The sequence below is a fragment of the Mesoplodon bidens genome, assembly GCF_964165515.1.
Source record: "Mesoplodon bidens genome assembly, chromosome: 4".
Classification (NCBI taxonomy): Eukaryota; Metazoa; Chordata; class Mammalia; order Artiodactyla; family Ziphiidae; genus Mesoplodon; species Mesoplodon bidens.
In genome coordinates this window covers 167,873,473-167,886,267 of record NC_138160.1, presented here as the reverse complement: position 1 = coordinate 167,886,267, position 12,795 = coordinate 167,873,473, and the positions used below count along the sequence as shown (strand labels likewise).

Sequence of the window (12,795 nt, the reverse complement as noted above, 5' to 3'; positions counted from 1 at the left end):
AATATACATTAAGATGTAAAACACAATAATAAAATGAACCCTGATGAACATACCACTTGAGATCTAGAATGTTATAGATATTGTGTTTACTTGTTGTGCCCACTGACTTTTTTTAAATGGAAAGTAAATATATACTCTTGTAATAGATTTACATAGAATGTTCCTTTTGAAGCATGCAGAGTATTTGAATGTGTTTTCTATACCAAGTGATACTCAGGTTACCTTAGCCTCCACAATATTTTTGGTCCTTAATAAGGGAGCAGAAAGGTAGAGTAATTAGTGAGACTTGGCTTCTATTTGGAGTTCGGTGCAAATCCTGGTTTCAGATTTTCCAATTTCACTTGTGGAGTATTCTTTCCCTAGATATTATGATCTTATTTTCTCATTAGACAAAAAGTATTTGTTTCTAATTTCCTAATTTTCTTAGAATTTGGGATTTAGAGAGCATCAAGTCTGGGTGATTTGATTAAAACAGCAGTTCCCAAACCATGCTATGTTTTATTGTTAACTAGGGAAGTTTTACCGCTACCTGAGCCCTATCCTGGACCCACTGAAATAGAATTTCTGGAATTGATGCCTGCTAATGTAGTTTTAAATGTTCCCCAGGTTCTTCTAAGGTAGCCAGCCTGGCACCTGTATTTGGCAACCACTGAAGCATTCTGGCTTGTCTTTTTAAGTTACTTCATTTCACATAGTACAGAATTCAAATTTTCAGAGTAAAAATACTTCTTTCTCATCCTTCTCTAGCCACTTATCTTTCATCTGTGGAAGAAACCAGTGTAGATAAGATTCTGGCATGTTTTTGGAGGCATTCTACCTATATCAGAATATAGTCTCCTGACATACGTATTCGTGTTCATACTCTCACCATACTTTCTTTATTTACATAGCGTAACATAATACATTTTTCTGCACTTAGTGGTTTTTTTTGTTTTTCATTTACTATGCCTTAGAATTTATATAGTTACAAAGCATGTCTTTTTTTTCCTATTCATTTTGAAATTTCAGTCATTCAGAAAAGTTGTCATAATACCATATAGAATGCCTGTAATCCCTTTTTCCGGTTTCCACAATTGTCAGCATTTAGCTGTATTTTTCCTATCATTTTCTCTTTCTCTTTTTTACATATATACACAGGATACATGTATTTTCCCCTGAACCATTTATTTTATTTTATTTTATTTTTTATTTTTATTTTTATTGTTTTGCGGTACGCGGGCCTCTCACTGCTGTGGCCTCTCCCGCTGCGGAGCACAGGCTCCGGACGCGCAGGCTCAGTGGCCATGGCTCACGGGCCCAGCCGCTCTGCGGCATGTGGGATCTTCCCGGACCGGGGCACGAACCCGTGTCCCCTGCATCAGCAGGCGGACTCTCAACCACTGCGTCACCAGGGAAGCCCAATGCGTGTGTTCTTTAGCATAATTTTATTTATATTTCTTCATTCACTATTTCAGCCAATTTCAGTTTATTGTCAAAGATACAGAGATTTTATTTTATTTTATGTTAAAAAATTTATTTATTTATTTGGTTGTGCTGAGTCTTATTTGCAGCAGGTGGGCTCCTTAGTTGCAGCTCGCTGGCTCCTTAGTTGCGGCATGTGAACTCTTAGTTGTGGTGTGCATGTTGGATCTAGTTCCCTGACCAGGGATCAAACCCGGGCCTCCTGCATCGGGAGCACGGAGTCTTATCCACTGTGCCACCAGGGAAGTTCCTCCCTGAACCATTTAAGAGTAAGTCATGATGCCTAATCACCTACTTAGTATATAAACTTAAGGTATGTTTTTTAAAAGTAAGAATACATGTCCACATATCCCATAATGTAACCATCAAAGTCAAGAAGTTAACATTGATACAATATTATCCTCTAATTCATAGACCCTATTCACATTTCATCAGTTGTCCTAGTGATGTCCTTTGTAAGTCTGTCCAATCCAAGATTACTCATGGCATTTGTTACCATCTTGCTTCAGCTTCAGTCTAGAATAGTTCCTTAGTCTTTTTTTCTCTTTCATGACTTGACATTTTTGACATCATGGATTCACATCAATGCCTCCAATTCTAGTGTTGCTCCACAGGGTTTATTTTAGCTTCCCTCTTCTTATATTTGTAGTTCCTTTTCTCTGACAATGAGAAACCTAGCTCCCATTATTTTCAACATTCAAGTCATCTATAAGAGCCATTCTTCCGATCACACCAAGTCCCCCCTGCTCCCCCCTCTACCCCACAGGCTTCTGTGAGCCAGTTCAGCATTCCTGACCCCTGGGCCATGGCCCTGATGCCAGTGACCATGTGGGCCACTGCACCTGGTCGAGGACCTTCTCCCAGCCCACAAGGCACTGCATCAGCAGCCCTGCAGTCCACCATGTACCAGGAGAGCACCAAAGAGAAGCAGCTAGGTATTCTTTAATGGCTGCATTTATTCCCTTGTATCAAGTAAATGAATCACAGTTTCTTTAATCAGTTTCTTACTGATGTGCTTTTTTAAAAATTTTATTTATTCATTTTTGGCTGCGTAGGGTCTTCGTTGCTGCATGTGGGCTTTCTCTAGTTGTGGCGAGCGGGGGCTACTCTTCGTTGTGGTGTGTGGGCTTCCCATTGCAGTGGCTTCTCTTGTGGAGCACGGGCTCTAGGCACGCGGGCTTCAGTAGTTGTGGCTCATGGGCTTAGTTGTTCCGCGGCATGTGGGATCTTCCTGGAGCAGGGCTCGAACCTGTGTCTCCTGCATTGGCAGGCAGATTCTTAACCACTGTGCCACCAAGGAAGCCCCCTTACTGATGTGCTTTTGAATGTATGGAATCTTTAGTCTTGTGCCTTTTTTTTTTTAATTGAAGTATAGTGATTTGCAGTGTTGTGCCAGTCTTTGCTGTACAGTGAAGTGACTCAGTTATTTGTGTGGAATCTTTAGAGCATGCTTTTCGTGAGCTCATTGTCTAAAACTTTCAAGTTTGTGGGACTTTTTATTCTATTGAATGTCCACAGATTATACCTGTAAGCTGACAAGTATATGCTACAGGTCCTGAATGTGTATCAGTCTGTGAAGTAGGAATGAATTCAGAAAAAATTCATTACCAAAATAGGAATACTCCTTGAGATATGGACCTGAATGTGTGAGGAAAAGAATGCATCCTAATCAGACTGTTTTTATGTTACATGCTTAAACTAACACTGTCCTACCTCAAAGTACTTGCTTATTTTGCATGGGTTTTAATACGAAATAATCATTTTAGCTACTTTCAGAAGGAAGGAAGGAAACATCCAACTTGCCAATGTTGCAAAACCTTTGGAATAAATTACTGTTGGAGTCTAAATTAAATCCTATCTCTTTGAAAACCATATCATTAGTAGTACTTTGCTACAATGAACATACTTTTATATTTAGAAATAAAATTTTGAAAAATTGAAAATAATGTAAATTATTTTTATAACCTGTTTAGCCTAACAACTTCTGAAATTTCTATATTTTGCCACACAGATGACACGATACGTGAATTTATATGCATGTACTTATATATCTGGAAATTGGATAAATTAAAATTCATATATTTACTTGCAGATGATTTATATCAAAAGATGGCCGTAAAATTGCTCAGCTCACACTCATGATTGTTTGCTTTCCGTGGTCCCCATCTCCAATCTAATTTTTGAGAAACATAGTACATGTTACCGGGCAATTCCAATTTTTCTGTACTTTGTTATAGAACTCAAAAAATGTTACCTTTGAGGCCGTTCTTGCTTTCTGAGATGGCCTACACTCTGTCTGTGGAATGTGTTTCTCTCTAAATAAATCCACTTCTTACCTAAAAAAAAAAAAAAGTTACCTTTAAAATGTAAACTTGACTTAGAGGCTTCAAAACATCTTAATATGAGATGCTAAACTTATTCAGGAGAGGACAAACACTTGGGTATGTTGAAGGGTGGGGAATAGTTTCTTTTTCTCCTTATACTGTCTCATGCCAGACTTTATGTGCTTGGTACATAATAAGTCATTGGATAGTTGAAAGAGGGATGAGGGTTCTTGCATTCAGAACCAATGTTCTTCTGTAGTTAGAATTCACACTGAAACTAAAGGACGAGGATGGATGATGGAAAAAAATATGTGCTATATGAGCTAAGACCATATGAGATGGCACCAGTTTCTCTCTGGTTTGATAACATGTCTCTCAGCAGCCTGAGGGATAGTCATCTTTCATAATGTCAACCTCTAAACATTCTTAAGTTTTTAATGACTAATTTCAGATCCATCATTCATGATCCACTTAACTCTGCCAAGCCAATTTAATCATTTTCAGCTACAGAGAGGTTTATCAGGCCCAGGTTATTTATTTAAAATCTTGAAGGGTTAAGAAATCTAGATGTGAACTTTGGTGAATAGATTGGGTTTTATCCCAATCTTAGATTTTTTTTTAAAAGTATTTTTAATGGTGAAAAAAATCTTACATGCAGAGGGTGCATAAAATGTATGCACAGTTTAAAGAATAGTGATAAGCACTTATGTACTACCACCCAGGTTAAGAAATTGAACACTGCAGGTATCTTTTTTTTTTTTTTGCGGTACGCGGGCCTCTCACTGTTGCGGCCTCTCCCATTGCGGAGCACAGCCTCCGGACGCGCAGGCTCAGCGGCCATGACTCACGGGCCCAGCCGCTCCACGGCATGTGGGATCTTCCCAGACCGGGGCACGAACCTGTGACCCCTGCATCGGCAGGTGGACTCTTAACCACTGCACCACCAGGGAAGCCCTGCAGGTATCTTAAAAGCTCTCTGTATGTCTTTCTCCTATTGTGCCTGTATTAATTAGGGCTCTCCAGGGACACAGAACCAATATGATGTATATATATGTAAAGAGAGATTTTTGTAAGGAATTGGCTTATGTGATGGTGAAGGCTGGCAAATTCAAAATCTGCATGGTAGGCCTGCAGGTCGGAGACTCAGGAGAACCGGTGTTGCAGTTTGAGTCCGTAGGAGATCTGTGATAGAATGAGGAAGAGCTGATGTTGCACATGAAGTGTGAAGGCAGTCCCTCTCTTGCTCAGGGGAGGCTGGTCTTTTTGTTCTATTCGGGCCTTCAACTGGTTAAATAAGGCCCACCCACATTATGGAGGGCTTTACTCAGTGTCCACTGATTTAAATGTTAATCTCATCCAAACGGCCTCACAGAAACACCTAGAATAATGTTTGCCCAAATATCTGGGTACCCTGTGGCCTAGCCAAATTGACACACAAAATTACAAAATTATACACAGTGCCGGTTCTCCCTCCAGAGGTAACCATTATCTTCACTTAAAAAAATTTTTTTATATTGTGATAAAATACACATAAAAGTTACCATCTTAACCATTCTAAAGTGTACAGTTCAGTAGTATTAAGTACATTCATCAAGAAATTTCCGAAACTTTTCATCTTGCACAACAAACTATACACATTAAACAACAACTCATCCCCTCCTCCTCCAGCCCTGGGCAGCCACCATTCTACTTTCTCTATGAATTGGACTATTCTAGGTACCTAATATAAATGTAACCGTACAGTATTTGTCTTTTTGTGACTGGCTTATTTTACTTAGTGTGATATTCTCAAGATTCATCCATGCTGAAACATGTGTCAGAGTTTCTTTCATTTTTAAGGCTGAATAATATTCCATGTTTGTATGTACACATTTTATCTGTTCATCCATTCATGGATACTTGGGTTGCTTCCATTTCCTGGCTATTGTGAGTAATGCTGCAGTGATTATGAGTGTCAAATAGCGCTTGAACTCCCTGCTTTCAATTCTTTGAGGTGCATCCTCAGAAGTGGCATTGCTGAATCATACAGTAGTTCAATTTTTCAATTTTTTGAGGAGTCACCGTATTGTTTTCCATAGTGGCTGCACCATTTTACATTCCCACCAACAGGGCAAGGGTTCCAGTTTCTCCACAGCCTTGCCAACACTTGATATTTTCTGTTTTTCTGATAGTACTGATCCTAATGGGTGTGAGGTAGTATCGTGACTCTTGAATTAGTCACTGTCTTGATTGTCTTAATTTACAATTTATGTATGCATCTCCAACTGTATATTATTTAGTTCTGAAAAACGGATAATAAGCACACAGCCAGGGAAGAAAAGGATAATATTGCTACTGCAAAGTGACAGCTCCCAGGAGATGATTTACTGAATGTCTCTGGCTTCAGCTTTCCTGCAAGTGTACAGTGGGCAATGGCGCAAATGAGTCTTGGGAAAAGTGGACCAATGACTGTTGTGTAGGTCTGGAAGGCCAGTAAGAATGTGGTAACAGGGACTGGCTTGCTCTGTGTTTTCTGCTTCTAAGCTTGCTGTGGCCTACCATCTAGCTGCCAGAGGTAGGTAGCTCTTATTCTTTGGGGTTAAGATGAAGATACCCACCAATTCCAGGCTTCACAGCATAAAGGGCAGAGCAGAAACAGAACAAACTGGGACAGACTCATCTGACAGTCTCAGGTTTAAAACAAAGATGATAGGATTGCAAACACCATCTTGGAGATAGCTCTCAGCTTACTCTCTTTAGTCACTTTGCTCCCGTCTGGACTTACTGCCCTGTGTTTTCTGATCTCCCTTCTCTATTGTCCTGGAATTTCCTTTGTCTCTCCTGTGTTGAGTCTCCTGTTTCCTGCATTTCATTTCTGTCACTTTATTGTGCTTTCTAGCTGTGGTCGCACATCCTTCAGTGGCTTCCTGAGAAAGGGTCTATAAGGGATAAAAATGTTGAAACTTGACCACCTGGGTATAAAATGTTAACAGGGGAAACATTTCCCCCCAGAATGTTGGAGACATTGTTCCATTGTTTGTGCTTCCAATGTTGGTATTGGAAAGTCCAGAGCCAGTGATTTTTTGTCCTTCATATGTTTCTTTTCCCCCTCGCTAGAAGCTTATTGAATCTTCTTTTTATCTTTGCTATTCTGAAATTTTACAGTGGTGCCCCTTGTTGTAGGTCTATTTTCATTCATTTTGCTTAGCCCTTAGCCCATTCAGTCTTTAAACTTAAAGCCTTCAATATTTCATTACTATCTCCTCCTCTCCATCTTCTTTTTCATTGTACTTTATGGATATCACGCCTCATAATCCGATTGTGGTAGGCCAAAAAATGCCCCCTGCCCAACTTGCCCATGTCCTAATCCCCAGAATCTGTGAATGTTACTTTATGTGGCAAAAGAAACTTTGCAAATGTGATTAAGAATAATGAGATGAGGAGATTATCCTGAATTATCCTGATGGGTTCAGTGTAATCACAGGGTCCTTTTAAGAAGGAAGCAGGAAATTAAGTAGTAGGTGTGATAATGGAAGCAAGAGATGGGAGTGATGCAAGGAAGAGGTCACAGGCCAAGGAACGTAGGCAGCCTCCAGAAGCCAGAAAAAGCAGTATGGAAACAGATTTGCCTCTAGCACCTCAGGAAGAAGCATGACCCTGCCAACACCTTGGTTTTGGCCTAGTAAAACTCATTTCAGACTACTGACCTCCAAAACTGAAAGATAATAAATGAGTGTTGTTTAAGCCACCAAGTTTGTGGTAATACGCTACAGCAGCAATAGGAAACCAATAACTGATCCTCTGATTTTCATCTCTATTTTTTAATTCTTTGTCTTTAGTATTCTCATTCTGGGAGATTACGTTAACTTTAAAAAAAAATTTCCCCACTTCTACTAAATTATTCTTTTTGTTATCATCTTAGTTTCCAAGAACCTGTGTTCTCTCAATGTTTCCTTTTTAAAAAAGCATCATTGTTATGTGTCATGGATGTATGGACTGTGTTATCTCTTTTTTATTAATGATAGTTTTGTTTTAGTTTTTTTGGGCTGCAAGGTATGTTTCCTCCAAACTGCTTTTATTTGACTGATTGTGCTTAGTCTGTTTTCTTCTCTGTTAGAGGCTTTGCTAAGCTGTCTGGTAATCCTTGGCTGTCTGATCATGATTGAGAACGAGACACTGAAAGGCTAATTGGAACTGCTGAGTATCTGTGTGTAGGAAGATTGTCCTGTGTATTGTAGGATGATTAACAGCACCCTTGGCCTCTCCTTACTAGACACCAGCCACACCCCTCCAGTCTTGACAATCAAAAATGTTTCCAGACATCGCCAGGTATTCCCTGGGAGCAAAGTCATCCCAAAGGAGAACAACTAGTCTAGGACAATGTCAGTGCTTCCCGGCAGCTGGGGGAGCTCCCAATGTCATTATTTTCAGGTTTTTCCTTCCGGGCAGGTCAGATTCCTCAGAAAAGGGTCTTCCAGTCCCCTGCTTGGAGGGCAAAGGTTTGACTGCCAGTGCTCTGGTGACTGGTTGGAGAAGAAGCCTGAGATCTATATTATTAAGCCGTTTCAGGGAGAGTGAATCAGAGAGAAAGTTTTATCACAAAAGAAGTGTTGCCAGAGGGATTAGAGCACTAAGTACATCAGCACATCACTGCCTTTAAGCTCCCTTGAGATGCTGGAGATAGAAGGGCCAAAAGGGTGACCCGCAGGCGGTACTCATAGCCTCCAGGGACTCTCTCATACCATCCTTTTCCTACTGAGATTAATACCGTTTAGAGAGTCCATGATTAGTAATGTAGAGGGCCACTGTTAGAGAGCCAAGTTTATCTTTTACATAATAGGCTTTTTTTTAACATAAATTTCACTTTATTTAAAACATATGAACGAGCATATTTCAAACCACACTAAACATAATAAATATATAACTTGCTTTGTTAAAAATCTGCAGTATACCTTCAAGGAAAGGCTAAACTTCCAATGCCAACTGTATATGAGACAAAATTAAATATTTACAATAATCAGTTTCCTAAAAACGCTATTTTTAATACCTATAAGAGGAAACTCATTCTAGTGCTTTGTTTCCATCGAGACGTCTATACATTCCTTTATTCACAGAACCAGGTGCTTCTGTTACTAAAGATACATATCCAAAGCTTTTATACCCTTTTAAATAGATTTAACATTTTAGCTCTTGGGGGGAGGAACAGGGAAGTCCAAACAACACAGACCATCTTAAATTATTAGAGATGATTGAATTTATTTGTTTGTTTGTTTGTTTTTTGCGGTACGCGGGCCTCTCACTGTTGTGGCCTCTCCCGTTGCGGAGCACAGGCTCCGGACGCACAGGCTCAGTGGCTATGGCTCATGGGCCCAGCCGCTCCGTGGCATGTGGGATCCTCCCAGACTGGGGCACGAACCCGTGTCCCCTGCATCGGCAGGCGGACTCTCAACCACTGCGCCACCAGGGAAGCCCGAGATGATTGACTTTATAACACGCCCTGTTTCAACTCAGATGTGAAATTTGATGAACATGCTAATGAAAAACAAAAAAATCCCAGTTCACGTGTCTAAGGTAAGTCATCCTTCTCTACGTGAGAATTTGTGTAGGTCGAGGAGGATCCACTATAGCAACCTTCCTGTGATCCAGACCTTGATACCACGCTCCACTTCTGATCTGTATGTTCTCTTCCAACCTGATTTGGCTTAGATTCTTCAGGGCTTATATTTAGTACATTGATTGAACTATGTTCAGATACACAGGAACGTGTCTGGCAAAAGTCGGAAGTAGAAGCAGAAGCAGGAAGAGATTTAATAAGTTTAGACTTGCAAACTGGAGACCCAGTAGGCACACCGTGAGGTTTCTTTTGCCGTGGCCTCCAGTGTACTGTAGGGTTGTCCCGATCAGAACTTCCTGAGAACACACTGAAAAGTTTCACATTTTCTGAGCTCTGGTGGTCATAGGTAGTCATATTTAAAAACTGTTGGTTTAACCAACTGGCTCGCTCTTCTTCAAATGCCTTTCTCTCCAATCCTAGGCGAATAGCTGCTTCTGTAAAGCTTAGTCTTTCTTTCTCGAAATTCTTCTTTTGCTCTTTAAATAGGGACCATTCTTCTTTGAGGCGTTCCTTTTCTTCCAACAAGTAACAGTCTTGTAGCAGTGAAGTGGTGTCATCATCACATGCAGTAGCGAGCTGCTGCTATAAAAGTTGCTGCTGAGTTTTAATCATTTCTTTACACTGTTGAATTTCTAACTCAAGTTTTTTTCAGTTTCTTGTTCATGGTCTTGTCATGAGATTACATCTTCATCATTAAAACCTTCTAGGTGTACCTTTGAAACTTGGTTATCAAGTTTTTCTACGTGACTTTTCAAAATTCTCCACTGTTTTCTGATGCTGTTGGTAAGCTGCTCTGTCACAGTTTCACAGGAAAGGTGAAACGTACTCTCTCTTTTCAGTTTCCCAGCATCTTCAATATCAAGGATAACAGTTCCTGTACTATCATCTGCTCTTTCTCTAGGTTTCTGCTTTTGGGGAAAAAGAAGAGAAATTATTTCCTTTTTCATTTGCTGAAAAACCTTCTTAAGTTCAGCATTTTCCATTAGGATTTGTTTCTGACAATATTCAAGAGAATTTTTTACATTTCATTTTCATTCCTGGCTTCAGTTTTACTCGTCCTCCAGGAGTCTCTTTTTCCATCAGCTCTCCCCACGTAATTTAAAACTTCCATAGCTAGTTTTTTATCCTTCTTGTTCATAACAAGTTGATGTAGACGTTCCTTTAGTTTATTATCTTCAGTCTTTTCTCTTCATATCATGATTATATTGAGTAGCTTGACTTACAATGATATTTTGTAATTTCTGCACCTCATCTTTCAGTAGCTGATGCAAATTCCTATTCTTGCATTGTAACTGTCTGTCTCTCTCCTGAAGATCAATCATTTCTGTCCTGGAGGTTTCCAGTTGTTCCTTAAGTTTTGCATAGCAGTTCTGCAGATGGTCCATATCACTTCCCAGTTTGAGATTCTGTGTTTCCACATTTTCCTGGGCTAGAAGTTTCTTCCGCTGAGTACAAGTAGCTCATTCATACAATTTAAAACAGCAAGTATATTTAATTCTCTCTTTGTCTCTTTACCTTTGGATTCTTCATATAATGAAGGAAAACCGAAAGTAGTCAATTCCTGATCAAGACATGAAATACTTTGTTCAATATTCTCTTCTGTGCAGAAGGCACTAAAAAAACCGTGCACATTTTTTGATAAAGGTATCGAAGAACATAGCACTTGCTGTGAGTATAAACTTGATGGAGACATCTTTGTTTCTGAGGTATATTGAGAGATATTTTTGCTTTCTGAAGACAGACCTCGATCTGTAACAGTCATCCAATCTCCCATAGCAACCGCCAGAGCCAGGATACCTGAGGAACCAGTTCAGCGGTGAAACATTCAGCCCAGCTGCTGTCACTCTACTATGTAGGCATCACGGCCCCTGGGTGCGGCGGAGATGCACCGCTTGGCTGTCCTAGACCTGCTCGCACAGCCCCCGAGGGCCCGCACAGGCAGCCTACATAATAGGCTTTCTTAAGGTGTGCAATTCATCCAGTAGAGACCTCGACCCAAGATATTGAACTCCTCGCTAGATTATGTTAGTGTTCCCGCACAGTTCAAAGCCCTGAAGTTAGCATTCAGCTTTCATACATTCACTTATTCCTCCTGTCTTCAGTGTAGCACCTCCATCCTCAACCTGCCCATCTCACCTCCTGTACTCCACTCCAGAAATCATCTGTGTTAAAAGACTATCCAGAGGAGAGATGTTCAGAAATCTGGAGGTGTTGGGGAGAGGATCTGGGAATCTAATTTCACTCATTTCTCTTTACGCTCTTCCTTCCCTTTCACCCAAGATTTGGTGGTATCTGGTCCTGAATCTTTTAAGGATTTTCAGAGTAAACTACTTTGGTTCTCAGCTCTCACAACCACTGGCTACAACTCAGCTTTTGGGGGTTGGTCAAATCCTTTACCATAGTTCCCTTTGCTTTACAGCTTCCAAGAGTTTGTTACTGTTGTCTCCTTTCCTGTTCTTCCTGTCCTTGTTATTTTATGTCTTTTTTTTTTTTAAAGTATTTTTCACTGGAGTTTTGGGAGGAAACAAAATTTGATACATGTATTCCATCCACCATCTTAAAATGGGACACCATACTTTTATTGATTTATAAAGCTAGATCACGGATCTCCTCCTGACCTGCTTTATGAGCTGAATGCTCCCAGTTTTCTTTAGTTTGATGCCTTCCATAGCAGTTTTTGTGATCTCCTGCCTCACTTGAATTGATATTCTTTGCTATTGTGTCTTTGGGAAAGTTAATTAACTACAACTGGAACATGATATCTAGGATAAGGTCATCCATGGTTTAATACAAGTGAAGCACTAAACTAACCATTTTATTTTTGGCTATTAATATTGCCTGCATTACCTGGAAAAAGTGATTCTGTTATTAGTTATGATTCCTATCATTTTGGAGTATCTTTTAGTTGAAGAGATCTATATATTCCTTGAACTCCTGTGGACTTGTTATTATAGACTGCCAAGGCTAAGCTTTAAAATTGAGAACAATCAATTTTCCAATTCCTGCCAAGAGCCATTCTTAGGAGATGATTAAGGGTCAGCATGGCATATTAACATTGTTGATCTAAAACAAAGCTAATAATTTTCTTCCTTTACCCAATGTCCCAGTCAGTGTTCTTAAGTTAATAATGTCAGCTTCCTAAAAGGACACTAGAGTCTTTATATTTTCCATTTGTGAGATATAATTTAATTTGATTTTAGCAAGCAGTATTTGAATTTCCATTGCACAGGGCGGTACTAACTAAATGCTAAATGATAATACAAGTCATATTAAATCTCTTGTATTTGGCCATTAGGAAGATTATCTGGGTACCAAAATAGGATATTATCCTTTAGACAGCATATTGGGTTTCTGGGCACCTTTAACAAATAACCACCAACATAGTGGCTTAAACAACTCAAATGTATTATCTCACAG

At 39.8% G+C, this 12,795-nt stretch overlaps 1 pseudogene across 1 annotated transcript; it reads right to left on the bottom strand.

The window, feature by feature from the left end:
• Window positions 1–9,330: 9,330 nt before the first annotated feature.
• Window positions 9,331–11,167, bottom strand: LOC308617056 (afadin- and alpha-actinin-binding protein-like; annotated as a pseudogene). The gene has a single exon. The product of its transcript is annotated as an afadin- and alpha-actinin-binding protein-like (transcript).
• Between the last annotated feature and the right edge of the window lie 1,628 nt (window positions 11,168–12,795).